This window comes from Antechinus flavipes, chromosome 3 (assembly GCF_016432865.1).
Source record: "Antechinus flavipes isolate AdamAnt ecotype Samford, QLD, Australia chromosome 3, AdamAnt_v2, whole genome shotgun sequence".
NCBI lineage: Eukaryota > Metazoa > Chordata > Mammalia > Dasyuromorphia > Dasyuridae > Antechinus > Antechinus flavipes.
The window spans coordinates 338,383,501-338,400,411 of NC_067400.1; positions in this window are offsets into that span (position 1 = coordinate 338,383,501).

Genomic DNA, 16,911 nt, shown 5'->3' on the forward strand with positions numbered 1-16,911 from the left:
GGACACACAAAACACTGATCTTGTAGTCAGGAGGATCTGAGTTTAAATCCAACCACAGCCTCTTGCTAGCTGTGTCACCTGGGCAAATCACTTAACCTTGATTGCCCCCCCCAAAAAAAAAATGAACACCAGCAACATTACCTCTAGAAATAGTGGGTTCAAGATTCAAATCCTACCTATCTATTAGCTGTGTGAACTTGAACAAGTCACTTAACCTTCCTGGGCCTCAGTTTTCTCATCTATACAAGGAGGGAACTTTAAATAGATAATCTCTGAAGTTGCTTCTAGATCTAGAACTATACTACTACCATACTGATATAAATTGATTTTGATTATTCAGGATGGTTGTTATTGCTGTTGTTGTTGTTGATTACGAACATTGTGTTTCCCCAAATATAGGAAAAGTTCATTTTTATATTTCTTTTCTTCTTCTCCACAATATGATGTAAGGGGTTAGACCTAACAAGACATTCATTAAATCCTGTCTTAGAATTTATCTATCACAATATGATTATTGTGATACCTATATCACAACTCATTAGTTGTTCATCCCCATCAAGTCAATAAATCAATAAAATATCTGACTATATACAGAGAACTCTCACAAGTGCTATAATGGAGGTTTAAAAAATCAGTTCTGATATTTTCTCTTCATATATATTAAGATAGCAAGTAGCTTCTTCAAATCACCCAGCCCACAAAATCCTAGGTTATTGGAAGAAGCAGAAGATACAGATCACCAAGTTACTGTCAACATTAATCTATCAGTAATGGAGTTTAAAGATAGAGATACTGTAGGACTAGTGAGAAGCACACATTCAAGCACTAGTCTTCAAATCAAAAGACCTGGATTTAAAGGCTTTCTCCAACATTTATTAGTCCTAGGATCCTGGAAAAGGCACTAAATCATTCAATCCCAGATTTATCATCTGTTAGAATGGAATAATAACACTTGTACTAACTAATTTACAAGGTTAGGGATTGGGCTGGGGAAGGGTCCTAGATTGTGAAGAAAGTGCTAAAGTGCTTCATAATTCTGAAGGTGCTATACAAATGGAAGGTTGTTATTCCTAGTACAGAGCCTGACACATAGTTGCTACTTAATTAATAATTGTGTATTGATTGCTGAAAAAATCTAAATGGGATTGAGCAGGCACAGTAAGGAGATAAGCTCAACTAAAATGAAGGATTTTTGGACACAATGACAGGAGATATTGTTTGATAGAGAAGAGACAAGTTATAGAGGCAGAAAAAAATGAAATAGAAAAGTTTGAATTTGATGTATTCCTAGAATTAAAGCTAAAATCAAACCTTAAAAGTCATATACTCCAACTTCTTTTTTTGCATATAAAAAATTAAGCAATTTACTCAAGACACAATTCAAACCCAGATCTTTTAACACTAAATCTATTACTCTTTCTTTTGGACCAATTAGCAACAGGGTCACAGGCATTAAGACAGTTTGTGGATATTTAGAAAAGGTTACATCATTACAAGTCAGCACATCTTCATTAAAAACAAATCACATTAGATTAGCCTCACTTTAGTCATTAGACAAGTAAATCAGAGAAATATTATGTATATGGTATGGTATATGGTATATTTTCAAGAAAACATTTGTCAAAATCTCATTGTCTTATGGATTAAATGAGAGTATAGTTAAATACCTTCAGAAATGTTTGACTGAGCAGGCCCAAAGATTGTTGATTAATAAATTAAGTCAGTTTTAGGGGTAGTTATGGGAAAATATCATAGAGTTTCATCCTTGGCTCAGATTTTGAATAAAGGGAGAGGCAGAAGAAGATGAATGGATAGATGGATGGATAATATGTATGTATGTAAACATACAGACACAAAAAATAACAAAAAACTGAGAGAAAAAGCTAATATGTGGGTTGACAGAATCTTTTCAGATCTTTGCAGACTTAAATGGAGATCTGACACTAACAAGATAAAAGTTAATATCAATGTTAGATCCTATAGTTAGGTTCAAAATAATCAACTGTAAAAATAGAGAATAAGGCAGTCATGGCTACAAATAAGTTCATGTAAAAGACTTAAGAAATCTAGTAAATGATAAGCTCAATCTGATTTGGTACTGTAATATGGCTTTTGGAAAAGTTTATATGATAGCTTTAGGGTTTATACCTGAGATTTCATTAACATAAGTAGTTTCCCATGAGAAGAACTCCTTCTATCAAGGCAAATCAGCAACTGTTCTGCAATTTATAGTCTTAGAGAATTGTCTAGGTAGGGGAAGATGGGAGGAGTGCAGAGCCAAGATAGCAGAGGGTAGACAGATCTTTGGCTGAGCTCTTCCTGGCTTCCTTCAGATAAATACCAGATCAAGCTTCTGAATGGGTTTTGGAGTGACAGAACCCACCAATATTTGAAGAGTAACAAATTTCCCACAGAAAATATTTTGGAAGACTTTCAGGAAAGATCTGTCTCATTTGGGAAGGAGGGAGTTATAGGGGGTGAAGAGGTGGTCCACCTCAGGTGGAGTGCAGGAAGAACCAAAGCAGAAAGGCTTCCATGTACTGGAAGAATCTAGTAGGAGGCTTGTAACCAAAATTTAGCAGTTTGCTACTCTGTCCTGCTTCAAAAACCAGTGGGTCAGCAGACTAGCTGAGACCTTCAACAAAACTACAGAAAGCAAATAGTGAGCCCCTGAACTTCTGCATAACAAGTGGGACTTGGACACATCCACCCAGGAAAGAAGCTGGCAACACCCACCACATGGCAGTGTGAAGCCATTGTCACCTATAGAAGAAGGTTGGGACAATCTCCCTTTGTCCTAAAAGCAGAGCTCAACCTTTAAAAATAAATAGCAAAAAGAGCTCTGACCATAGATAACTTTTATGGGGACAGGAAGAACAGATCTCAAAACTTGAGGTAACTAAAGGCAAAACATCTTCAGATGAAGCCTCAAAGGATGATATAAGTTGGTCTTCATCTTGCAAAACTCTTTTGGAAGAATTCAAAAAGGTTCTTAAAAGAGAGTTAGAAGAAAATGGGGAAAGGAAATGAGAGCTCTGGGAAAGGAAGCGCAGAAATTATCTGAACAAAATAACTCCTTAAAAATAGTTTTTGGCAAAATGGAAAGAGAAAACAACTCCTTGAAAAACAAGAATTTGTGAAATGGAAAAAAAATACAAAAAAAAAGCAATTCATTTAATTAGCTAAATACAAAAGGAGACAAAAAAGTTAATTGAAGAAAATAATTCACTAAAAATTAGAATTGAACAAGTGGAAGTGAATGACTCAATGAGATATCAGCAATCAGTCAAACAAAACCAAAGAAAAAACAGAAGAAAATGTAAAATACCTCACTGGAAAAACAATGACCTGGAAAACAGATGTAGGAGAGACAATCTAAGAATTATTGGGCTACTAAAAACAACAATTAAAAAAAAAAAAAAAAAAAAAGCCTAGACAACATCTTTCAAGAAGTCATCAAAGAAAATTGCCTTGATGTTCTAGAACCAGAGGGTAAAATAAACATTGTAAGAATCTACTGATCTTCTTCTGAAAGAGACCCCAAAATGAAAACTCAAGAAATATCATGGCTAAATTTCAGAATTATCAAATCAAGCAAAATTAAGCATTGTCTTTCAGGGGAAAAGATGGACATTCAATGGAATAGGGAATTTTCATTTATTTTTGATGAAAAGACCTAATTGAACAGAAAATTTGATCCTCAGAATTCAAAAGAAGCACAAAAAAAGTAAAAAAGGAAGACAAAACTATGTTTTATAAAGGTTAAAATGTTTAGATCCCTATAGGGGAAGATGATTAAAAGACAGAATCCTATAATATTTTGTTTACAAGAAATACATTTAAAGCAGAATGATACATAGAGGATAAAGATAAAAAACTGAAGCAAAATTCATCATGCTTCAGCTGAAGTAAAAAACAAAGTAGTAATCTTGATCTCAGATAAAATAAAACCAAAAATAGATCTAATTAAAAGCGATAAGGAAGGAAACTATATCCTGCCAAAGGGTGCCATAGATAATGAAGCAATATCAATACTAAACATATATGCACTAAGTGGTATAACATCCAAGTTCCTGGAGAAGTTAAGAGAGCTGCAAGAAGAAATAGACAGCAAAACTATACTGTTAGGGGATATCAACCTCACTCTGTCAAAACTAGATAAATTAAACCACAAAACAAACAAGAAAGAAGTTAAGGAGGAAAACAGAATTAAAAAAAAAAAAGTATGATAGACAGACCTTTGGACAAAACTGAATAGGAACAGAAAGGAATATACTTTTTTCTTAGCAGAAACCTACACTAAAAAACAAACAAACAAAAAATCTGACCATGTATTAAGGCGTAAAAACCTCAAAATCAAATGCAGAAAGGCAGAAATAGTAAATGCAATTTTTTTTCAAATCATGATGCAATAAAAATTACATGTAATAAAGGGTTGAGGGAAAATAAACCAAAAATTTATTGGAAACTAAATAATCTAACCCTAAAAAATGAGTGGATGAAACAACAAATCACAGAAACAATTTATAATTTCATCCAAAAGAATGACAATAATGACATAACATACCAAAATTTATGGGATGCACCCAAAGCAGTTCTTAGGGGAAATTGTATATCTCTAGATACTTACTTGAATCAAGTAGAGAAAGAGATCGATGAATTGAATATGCAACTAAAAAACCTAGAAAAAAGAATAAATTAAAAACCCCTAATACCAATTTTGAAATTCTGAAAATAAAAAGGGAGAAAATTGTCTGGGCTACAAGAAGTTAGATTGTTTACTTAAGATCACATAACCAGTATATTTTGGAGGCAAGACTTAAACCCTAAAATTTCTGGCTTAAGTGAGTCCTATTCACCACTCCATGCTGCTTCTATTGGTTCTCTTCAAGAATGAAGGATAAACAACAACAGATTGGGTTACATAAATTAGGCTGAATGAATAAAAGTATAGTTTTTTTGAATAAAGAAGATAATAGCAGCATTGAATTCTGTTTTGGTCATATCATATATGAAGTATTGTACCTAATTCTGGGCATTATATTTTATGAGAGACATTGAGAAGCAAGAATATATCCAAAGAAAAGCAATCAATGATTTCAGAGCAAAACCATGGCAATATGAAAAAGCAGAGTATACTTAGATTGGTGAATAGAAGTCATAGTGGTGAACATAATATTGTTTTTATCCATTTAAAGTGCTTTCATGCAGAACAGAGATTATACTTCTTTTTGGCTCTAGAAAACAGAATTATGACCAATGATTATAGATTTTGTTTCAACAGTAAGAAAACTTCTAATAATTAGAACTACTTAAAAATAGAATGGGTTTTCTTGGCAGGTACTGAGTTTCTTAATGGTTTTCAAATAATATATGGTTGACCACGATTTGGATTCAAACTGATCTCCAAGGTCTTTTCTAAATATAAACTTAAAATTCTAAGAAGAGTGCATGTGCTGGTCTTTAAAGGGCAGGGCAGAGGAATTAATCACAGAAAAATAAAGTGAAAGGAACTTTTCTTGGTTCTGTCCAGGAAAATTAGGGTGTGATGGAACCACTTTCTTGCTCTGTTTTAAACCCTTGTTGTGTTCTGATTTATGGAACGATATGGATAAGAGTCACATACCACAGGAAGATAAGAATAGGTAGAAATTTTCATCCCAGAAGAGAACATCCAAATCAATGAGATTACAGATCCATTTGAGTGGTTTAAGGTTAGAGGTGGAGAGAGAGAACAAGCACTTATTAAGTGCCTACTATACCTCAGGCATTGTGCTAAGTGCTTTACAAATATTATCTCCTTTGAGCCTTACCACAACCCTATTAAGAAGATGGTTCTTATGATTCCTATTTTACAGTTGAGGAAACTGAGAGATGCAGAGGTTAAGTGACTTTACTGACTCTAGTCCCAGTTCTCTAAACGTCATGCTGCTTAACTGCACAGATCTATGGCCCCTTTGTTCAAAAATCATTAGCAGATCCTTGTTTCCTCTGGAATTAAATACAAATTATTCAGACTGTCATTTAAATACTACTGGTGTTTGTTGCCAATTTACCTTTCTAGTTTATTACTCTCCCTTCAGAATCTCAGCATTTCAATCATTTAAACCCACTTTTTGTTCCTTGATATTTAAATTCCATCCTCCAATATTTTTGCCTTTACATAAATGAAATCTCATGCCTGGGATACACTCACTCTCACTTCTTGGGAGAAGACCTTCCACATCCTTCTAGACTGTATCACTCTTTTCCTACCATTATACTATATTTACTGATTTTTGTAAATGTTGCATCTACTGATAGAATGTAATTATTTGAGGATAGGGACTGTTCATAATTTTTGTCATTTTATCTTCAGTATCTATCTATTCAGTCTAGTGCCCAATATATACTAGGTACTTAATATTTATTTGTTGAATTAAATTGTATAGAATCTGTAGAGTGAGGAGATTAATGTAGATAAAGGGTTCTTAACCTGAAGTGGAGGTATGGTTCGCGGAGAGATTTCAAGAAATGTGTGATCTTTGATGGAAAAAATGATCTCTATTTTGATTCCAACTGTAACTGAAATTTAATATTTCCTTTGATTACTATTATTTGTAAATTATTCTGAGAAGGGGCTCTTGGACTTCCCCCAGACTACCAAAGGGCTTTATGACACATATACACAAACAAAAAAAAGATGACTTCCTGGTCTAGATGATGTTTCAAATCCCTTTGACCACAGTGAAATTACCTTCAAGTGAAACCAGTATTCTAAATCTATTTGAGGAAAGATAAAGGGAATTTGACCTGGCAGGTTTATTGTGTCAACAAATGTTTCCAACTTTTTGTCAGATGTTTAGAGAAGAAAGTCCAGCATCCATTTCCCTAGGAATTTAAAAAAAATGTTTCTATTCCTGTCATCTAAGAAAGAAAATTGAATCCACATGTTTCTCATTAATTTATACTTAAATTATTAAAGATGTGTTTTGCAAGCACTTTGTGAGGGCCACAATTTTTTTTTTTTTTGCCTTTCTACAAGTCTTCATAGGACCTTTTTCTTAGAAAAAAAAAAAAAAACAGGAAAGTATGCTTTGCCAAATTTAAACTCAGCACCCAAAAGCTCAAGTCCTGCTTGTAAGATCAGGCCTATAAAACTACACATGAATTTGGACAGAAGCAGGAAACTTCTCCTGATTCTGATTTTCCAAACAGATTAAGATTGCGAAAGGCTCCAAATGGGAAGTGAAGGTTGAGTTCATTCTACCAGCTCTGTTTGGGTTTGGGATGGGAGAGACTGGAAAATAATACCAAACACAGATTGAACTTTTTTCCCAAAAACTTTGGTCAGTAAATATGGATTGAGTAGGTAGCCCTGTACTAGAGACAATGGGGCAGAAATAGGAACATCTGTGTCAATATGGAGAACCACAAATTGCACAAAGATCACAAAGTCATCTTTAATCAGAAGAGAGAAGCACAATTGATTTCCTACTCTACTGGAGCCAGACAAAAATTCCAAAACACTCATTGGAAGCTACAATATCGAGAAAATGAAGAAATAGAAAAGGAAGAAGCAAGGAAGAAAAGAAGCTAACTCCAGCTATCTGATCGTTTCCTGTTTTAACTAATGATGCCGCTTTCTATAGTGTGAATTAGATATTAAGTTCTGTTGCTTCTATGCTTTTTGAGGAACTACAAATGTTCTTGGTGCCCCAAAAATTTGATGACTCAGGCAAAGCCCTTGTTATCTTCAGTAGATATAGGTGAGGACGATTAAAAGAAAAAGACATGCTCTGAAAATATATCTTGAGAAAGAAATTAAAGCTGGAAAGATAACTAGCAACATAGGACATAGGTTGCTGTTGTCATTTTTCAGTCATGCTCAATACTTCATGACTCTTTTTGGGGTTTTCCTGGCAAAGACACTGGAATGATTTGCCATTTCCTTCTCCAGCTCATTTTACAAATGAGGAAACTGAAACAAATAGAGTAAATAACAGTTTGTAAATGTCTGAGGACAAATTTGAACTCAGATATTCCTGACTCCAGACCCAGATTTTTTGTTCACTTCACTTATGTAGTTGCCCATGGTTTCATCTAATTAGTGACAAAGGAGTGGTGAAGAGTTCCAAGGAAGGAAAGATTACTTTGGGTTGGGGTACTTAAGCATTAGAGAAAGAGATAAGATACAAACACAGCTTTGAAGAATGAGCACAATTTGTGTAGGTAGAGGAAAGTCTGAGGTCATCTTAAGATGGAATGCCAAAGGGACAGAGGTAGAGGAGGCAGGAACCCTCCCCCAAATAAAAGCCCTTCTTTATAACAAATAAATATAATCAAATTCACATACTAATTATATAAAAATGTATTTCTATTTCATCCTCTAGAACCTCATTTTTCTACCAAGAGATAGATTATATGATTCATCACCAGCCTTCTCATATCGAGCTTAGTCATTATACCAATCATAGTTCTTAAGTCTTTGCAATGTTATTTTCCTTTACAGTGTTATGGTCATTTTATAAACTATTCCCACAGTTCTTCCTATTTCACTCTGCTGTCAGTTCATCTAAGTCCTTTCAGATTTCTATGATATCTATTCCTTTAGTCATTTTTAACAGTTCAATGAAATTTCATTACATTCATACACCATAATTTGTTAAACCAAATTGATAAGAATCCACTTTTTTACTGGGTCTTCCTTTCTTATTCTGGCTAGAAGCCACAAATAGAATTAACCCCACTGCTAACTGTCACAGAAGCTTTGGCCTACTCCATTTTTTAACTGGCCCAATTTTTCCCTCTTTATGCAGCCTTGTGACCCCCAGCCCTCAGGAGTTTACAGTATTGCTGCTTGACTTTGTTCCAACACCTGATCAGCATTAGTTCTACCACAAGTCAGAATTTTCAGATTCAATTGATTCACCAGCCTTAGCCTTCTCAGTAGCCACAGAACTTAAAGGTATGTACCATTATGCCTGGGGGCACTCATCTGTTTCTAGTTCTTTCCTACAACAACAACAAAAAAGTGCTGCCATAAATATTTTTGTAAAACTGGGTCCTTTTCTCTTTCTTTGATCCCTTTGGAGAACATACAACCAGACATGGCATGCTGAATCAAAAGGTAATCACAATTTAATAACTCTTGGAATAGAATTCGAAGCTGCTTTTCAAAAGAGTTGGACAAACTTCCATTTCTATTAAGTATATAACTATGACAATCCTCCTACACTCCTTCCAATAATTGTCATTTTACTTTTTTATCATCTTTGTCAATTCAGAGGGTATCAGAGTTGTTTTAATGTTCATTTCTCTTATTAGTGCATTTTTCACATGTTTGTTGACAGCTGGAATTTATTTCTTTTAGAACTGTCTTTTGATATCCTTTAATCATTTATCTGTTACAGAAAGGCTTTTATTTATAGATATTTGTTTCCACTTCCTAAATATTTTGGACATTAGATGTTTATCAGAGAAATTTGCTACAAAGATATTTCCCACTTGAATACTTTCCTTCAAATTTTAACTGTAATGAGTTTGTTGATGCAAAAACTTTTCCATTTGATATAATCAAAATTGTTCGTTTTATCTCCTGTTGATTACTTGTCTCCCTTTTTTGGTTAACAACACTCTTACCTCTCCATAGCTGTGAAAGATGTCACTTTCTACTGTTCTCTAGTTGGTTTATAACATGTATACCATCACATCTTATTCACACCTTTCCACCTACTATTGGTGTCTACCTCTTTCTTTCTGCCTATCTAAATCTTCCTCCTGTTCAAGCCCACCACCTGCTCCTTCCCAAGGTCTTCAATAATGTCCTCTTCTTCCGAACTTTTCATGCAATTTTCTGTACATTTGGCAATTGATCATATACACTGCCTTGTGACATCTCTTCTACTGGTCCTGCATTGGAATTTAAATAATTCATTGCTATTAACTTTTTATAAACTCCTTGAGCTTAAGAACTGACAAACAACTATCTACACTCAGTAATCCTAACACAACTTCTCATACAGTCAATCTGTTAACTGTCCCTCTGTCACATGAAGGCACCAAGAACTTTTTGAGGGCCTACACTAATCAGCAAATTTTTATTGATTTCATGTGACAGAGAAACAAGGACTAGACCAATCTGGCTGGATAGGCAATTTATATAGTGTACCAGCAGGAGAGGATGTTGAAACAGCACAGAGGAGATATGGAGAGAGTATCAAATGTCAGGCTCAGAGTCTAGGCTTTGTCCTATAAGCAATGGAAATTCACAGAAGACTTTTCAAGTAATGAAAGAGACATTTTAGGTACATTAAACTAGCAACTTAGGTGGGAAAAGTATAGAGGTTCTAAGTTGGAGATGATTGTTACCATCTTGTATCCCTCTTTTCTACTGCTTTACTTTTGAGACAATATAAATGGAAGGGAATAGCATCAGATTGAAGGCTGTTTTTATTTGCTTTATGGTGAAATAAATTATCATCAAGATGATCCTCTATATACTTACTTAAGCTGGTCTTCAAAGGTAGACATTTCTATAAGAAACAACTAGCAGGATGATTTCAGAAAGGCCTGGAGAGACTTCAGGAACTGATGCTGCATGAAATGAGTAGAATCAAGAGAACACTGTATACAGCAACAAGATTATATGATGGAGGTAGCTAGATGGCACAGTGCATAGAGTATGGACCTTGGAGTCAGGAGGACCTGAGTTCAAATCTGATCTTAGATACTTGATACTTACTAGTTGTGGGACCTTGGACAAGTCACTTAACCCCAATTGTCTTGCAACACCCCCCCCAAAAAAAAAAGATTATACAATAATGAACATGGCTCTTTTCAACAATGAGATGATTCAGGCTCATTACAATGATCTTGGGTGAAGAGAGCCATCTGCACCCAGAGAGAGGATGGTGGGGACTGAGTATGGATCACAACATAGTATTTTCACTCTTTTTGTTGTTGTTTGCTTGAATTTGAGAATGCTTCTCATTTTTTTCTTTTTGATCTGATTTTTCTTATGCAGCATAATTGTGAAAATATATGTAGAAGAATTGCACATATTTAACATATATTGGATTACTTGCCTTCTAGGAAAGGGATGGAGGGAAAGAAGGGAGGAAAAAAAAATGGAACACAGGGTTTTCCAAGGGTGAGTGTTGAAGATTATCTATACATATGTTTTGAAAATAAAAAGCTTTTTTAAAAAGAAGTAGACATGGTCTACCATCAAAACCATACTCTTAGCAAGCAATATATGATCAGAAATAATGGATTAGTTATGTGGCAAGAGGTATGGATAACTAATGAGCAGCCTACTTGATTCACTGGTAGTCATAAAATCTTAAAAGGATTAGAAGAATTTAGGAAAGAACAAGAACAAAAATCAAAGTCACTCAATAAGCATTTGTTAAGCACCTACTGTGTATTGGCACTATACTTTGATGAGGATATGAAAAGAGACAAAAGAGTCCTTGCCCTCAAAGAGCAAATGATCTAATGAATGAAAGGTATGTGTCATTTGCCTCACTGGAGGGAGATCAAAAATCCCTTGGAGAATTACAATATCAAATCTGGCAGATAATATTCACAATAGATTCAAAGGAGGAATAACTGAAGGGAGAGAAATACAGCATGAGATTATCACAGGAATCCAAGTGTGGACTAAAACCCAGACAAAGATGCTGGGCAGAGAATGGAAAAGGTAAGTTAGATACAACAGACATTACAATATCATATTCAGTCAGTTGCCGAACATTTATTAAGCATCTACTGTGACTAAATTGAATATAATCAAGTATCAGGATATATGGTGTAGACAAGAAATGCTCTGGGCACTCAGAAAAGAGAAAGATCAGTGACAACTGAGAGATTATTGTTGTTGTTTGCTTTTGTTTTTTGAGAGGCAACTGGGATTAAGTGACTTACCCAGGGTCACACAGCTAGTAAATGTTAAGTGTCTGCAATTGATAGATTATTAAGATCAATTCAATTCAAAAGAATTTGTTGAGTACCTAATAGACATATGATACTATGTGCCTAGCATAATGATTAGTAGTCATAGTACTCATACTTAGTACTTAATAAATGCTTCCTAAATTAAACTGAATTAATTGTTTATTGAATCTCCAAGGCTGCAGTTTCCCATTCTATTAAATGTTCTGACAAAAAGCATGCTTCTCTAGATAGGGACTATTGCATAGCCTCATAATTGTTTCCTGATTCTAGTCTCTCTTTCCTCTCTGATTCATCTTCTACATAGCTGCCAAAGTAATAATCCTAAAGAATAGTGATCTATTCTCTAATTCAATCTTTTATTCAAAAATTTTGAAGTTTTTTAATCATCTATAGGAAAAAGCATAAACCTTACTTAGCATTTAAAACTCTTCAGAATCCAACTCCAGCCCATCTTTTTCAGAATTATTTCACATTACTCCTGTTCAGTTACTTTTGTTCCAGATAAACTGGCTTATCTGCTATTGACTATACTCAGCCTGCCATCTCCTATTTCCATATTTTATACAGGTTTTCCCACTGTCACCTCTATGCCTGGAAGATACTCTCTTCTCTTCTACCTTTTATAATCCTTATCTTCCCTCATGGCTTAATTCAGTTGCTATCACTCAGAGAAAGCCTTTATTAATCCTCTACCTCCTCAAATTACCTTGTATTTGGAATACCATGTGGGGGAGGAGAAGATGCAGGGATATATTCTGAAATGAAGTGAAGCAAAACCAAAAGATATCAATAAAATATAAAATATTATATTTACTTTTTTGTTTACATATTTTATCTCCCAATAGATTGTGAGCTCTTTGAAGGCAGAGACATGTTTTTGTTTTGTCTTTGCATTTCCGGTGCATGGTATCAGGATGTAGCATGTAATCTTTGTTGAATCACATTGAATTGGAATGATGTGACTATAGTGGAATGGCATTATCAAAACAAGCCAAGAAACAAAAGGACTTCCAGGGAACTCACTAGTGATGAGCAGAATTGAAGTTCCTACATATAGTTCAAACTGGAGTTTTAACTAATCAACAATTTCACATTGAACACATAGTATGTGCTCGACCCTGCCACGGAGGTTAGGGAGGGTACAGAGGTATAGGACATGGTTTTTGCCCTCTAAAAGAATACAGTGAGTCAGGGAGCAATAAAATCACAAAGACTTCCATAACAATATATAAGTAAAATGTTAGTTCCCCAAGAAAAGCTCTCTTAAGGGCAATCATGATTAATTTAGAAAATAAGTAAAGAAGACTAAGTGCCTATGTGGAGAGTATGGTATAATAGAACACTGGCTATGACATTGGAAGACTTGAGCTAAGAAAAGGTAACTTGTTACATTTAGCAATATATTCTTTTCTTAAGCAAGTGGCATAAAAGTGATTAAAAAGAATAAAACAATTTTTATTGCATGAAGATAGAAAGACTTGCCAACAAACAAAATCAACAAACTAAGAATAAAAGAGAAGCTATTGACTAGAGGGAAAAAAGTTTGTCTCAACTATCTATGACAAAAGTCTTATATTCAAGATAAATAGGAAACTTATACAAATAAGATCAATGGCTGTTTCTCAATGGATAAGTGATCAAAGGATATAAATAAATAATTCTCAAAAGAGGAATTGCAAAGTACAAATAGCATGTAAAATATTTCTCCAAAATGACTAATAATAAGTCAAATACAAATCAGAAAAACTCTGAGATTTTACCTCACAAACAGCAGATTAGTAAAAATGATAAAAGATGGGAATCATCGCTGTTGGAAGCACTAGAAAAATAGTGATTCAAGAAAACACTTTTAATTGCTCTGTGAATTGCTCCAACTATTCTGAAAAGCAAGTATACTCTGCAAGCAATATATCTTTTGACCCAAAGATCCTACCGTTAGACATAAAGTAGGTCAAAGATTGAAATAAAAATTCCATATCCACCAAAAATATTCATAGCACCATTTATATAATAGCAAAGAACATTTTTGAAGTAGTGAGAAACCTTTTCCACCAAAATAACCCCTATTTCTAACTTCCCTGGATCTAGTGAAATTTCTACCTGGTTACCAAATCTCACAAATTTAGTCATCATTAACTCCTCAATCTCCCTCGTCCATTCCTTATATCCAATCAATTGCCAACTTTTGTCATTTCTACTTTCACAATGTCAACAAGATTTATCCTCTTTTCTTACATAACCTTCACCCTAGTTCTAGCCTTTATTACCTTAATTGCAATAGCCTCCCAATTGTTTTCCCAACTTTACATCTTTCTTTTTCCAATCCACTTTCAATATGATTACCAAAGTGATTTTCCTAAAGTACAGATTTAGCTACATCATTGATTTATTTAATAATGATCCCCCATTCATCATCCCTAAGAAAAAATGTAGGATTTTAAAGCCCTTTTCAGCTTGGCCTCAAGCTATCTCTTGAGCTCCATTTATAAATTTTTCCTCTTCATACTCTCTGGTTAAAGTTGCCTTCTTTTTCTAGCTTTCTATATCCTGTCCCCAATGCCTCACCACTGCAGCAGAATAGAGTCAAGGACTCCTGTGTGAAATTCACTCTCTCCTTATTTTCTTTTCTTAGAATCTCTAGATTCCTCAAGTGCCACTTCTTATATATTTTTTTTTCTAATCCTCCCAAATGCTTGTGTCCACTTTCAGAACCTTTTAAATATTTTGTATGTGTTTATATCTTGAGAAGATCAAACTGATTCTTATCATTTCTTATTGGTGTAATTTACACTAGTTGATTTTGTCCTATTACTGCCTAACAATCAGGGGTCCTCAAACTTTTTAAATAGGGGGCCAGTTCATTGTCCCTCAGACTGTTGGAGGGCCGGACTATAGTAAAAACAAAAACTTTATTTTGTGGGCCTTTAAATAAAGAAACTTCATAGCCCTGGGTGAGGGGGATAATCGTCCTCAGCTGCCGCATCTGGCCTGCGAGCTATAGTTTGAGGATCTCTGGAAGTCATAGTTCTTTGTCTCTGAACTTAGTCCAGGGATTTAGCTGGCCTATAATGGGTTAAATTTAGAAATCTAGTTCCTGCTAATCACTGTTTTATTCTTGTCTCAAGGAAATTTTCTATCCTTGAGGGAGATGCATAGACATCAGGGAGTCTGGTCTAATATCTATACACCACCAACCTATCTTTCAAGGATGTCTGGTTCACTATCTGACTGTGTAAGCAGACTCAAACAATGAACATTGTTTAGTCAAAGGAGAGAAGGAAAAGATTGTTGCTAACCCCTCATTCCCAATTTCTAACCAATCATATTTTCCCTCATGCTTCAGCTCTATAACCAATCATCAATTTTACCATTCATGTGGTCAAGTTCTTATAACCAATTATAATTCATTGCCTACCTACCAAGTCCTGTTCTTTGTACTGTACTCCCCAAAATCTATATAATCTATATCTATATAAAAAGAACACTCTCATTTGTGGTCTTTTCTTTGCTGAGGAAGCCAAGATCCTATTTATTAGTAAATTCACACTTTACTAATAAATTAATCATGCTCAGAATTTTGTGTTTCAATTTACCTTCATTTTAACTGTTAAAATCTATACATTTTATTCCCTCCTGATAGAATGCAAAATCCTTAAAGACAAAACCCTTAAAGACAGGAATTATTTTATTTCTGTCTTTGTGTCCCTAGTGTCTAACATAATATATAGCACATAATAAGCATTTAATGAATATTGGTTGTTTTATTGATTGAAATAAATGACCATCAATTAGGAAACCTGTGAACAAACTGTATTACATGAAGACATCAAAATATTAATGTACCATAAGAAATATTTAATTCAGAGAATTCAAAAAAATAGAAAGATTTATATGATGTTTTGCTAGTGGCCATACTATTGAAGTCACCACTCACATTGTTGAGAGAACACTAGCCTTGCCTGAGCCATAAAAGGGAGAGAATCTCTGCTTTTGAGGCATGCATGATGTTCCTGAGGCTGGTACAGGCCCCACATTTGGCAAGGACAGGAAGTCCTGCTCCCAAAGGTGCAGTGGCTGGAGGACCTAGTCATAGTCTTGGTCAGCATTTATAAGACTGAGGATAAGGTTGGGTTCCCTATCGCTAAGGGGTCAGGGAGTCTCTACCTTGCCTCCAAGTCCTGAATCCCAACATCAGGATAATGGGTCAGCTGCCAAAGGATTAAGCCCCAGTCTTGTTCAATAATTTATGGATCCAGCAGAATGAATGCCATTAATGTCCTCTAGCTAAACACTGATATTAGAGTCCTGAATCCTGGCACCATGCTCATCAGATATTGGAGTTATCCCGCTGAATTATCCCTTTTTAGGAAAATTGTTCATGAGTTAGAAGACGGGGGTACAGGATAAGATATGAGACATTGAGGTCCTTTTCAAACTAAACTACCAAGCACTCTTACTCTTCTGCAGAGAGCACAACTCTATTGGGCTGGGCACATTGTTCAAATGCCAAGTGTATCATTGTCCCAAAAAAAGTGATTTTAAGGAGAATTTAGGGCAAGCGTTCAGGTCAGAAAAAAAAAAAAAAAACAATGCAAGGACATTCTCAAGGTATCTTTAGAATCAATAGTATGACATAGGAAACACTAGCACAGAACCACTCAGCATGACATGCCCTCATCAGAGAAGGTGCTGTGCTCCATGATCAAAGCAGAATTGAATTATCTCAAAAGAAACGTGAGATGTGCAAAGTTAGAGAAGTATCCCAGTTGTTCATAGGAACCAATTGTGTCTGACCTGTGGAAAAGCATTCTGAACTCATAGTGGTCTGATCAACAAGTCAGACACAAGATAACTGGACTCTAACATAGTGATGTCATTTTGGACTTTTTCAAAAACAAAGGACAACAACAATCAACCACTGGAGCACCTGGTTTAGTATGTTGATTCCTAATCTCTCCAGGAAGGACAGGAGAT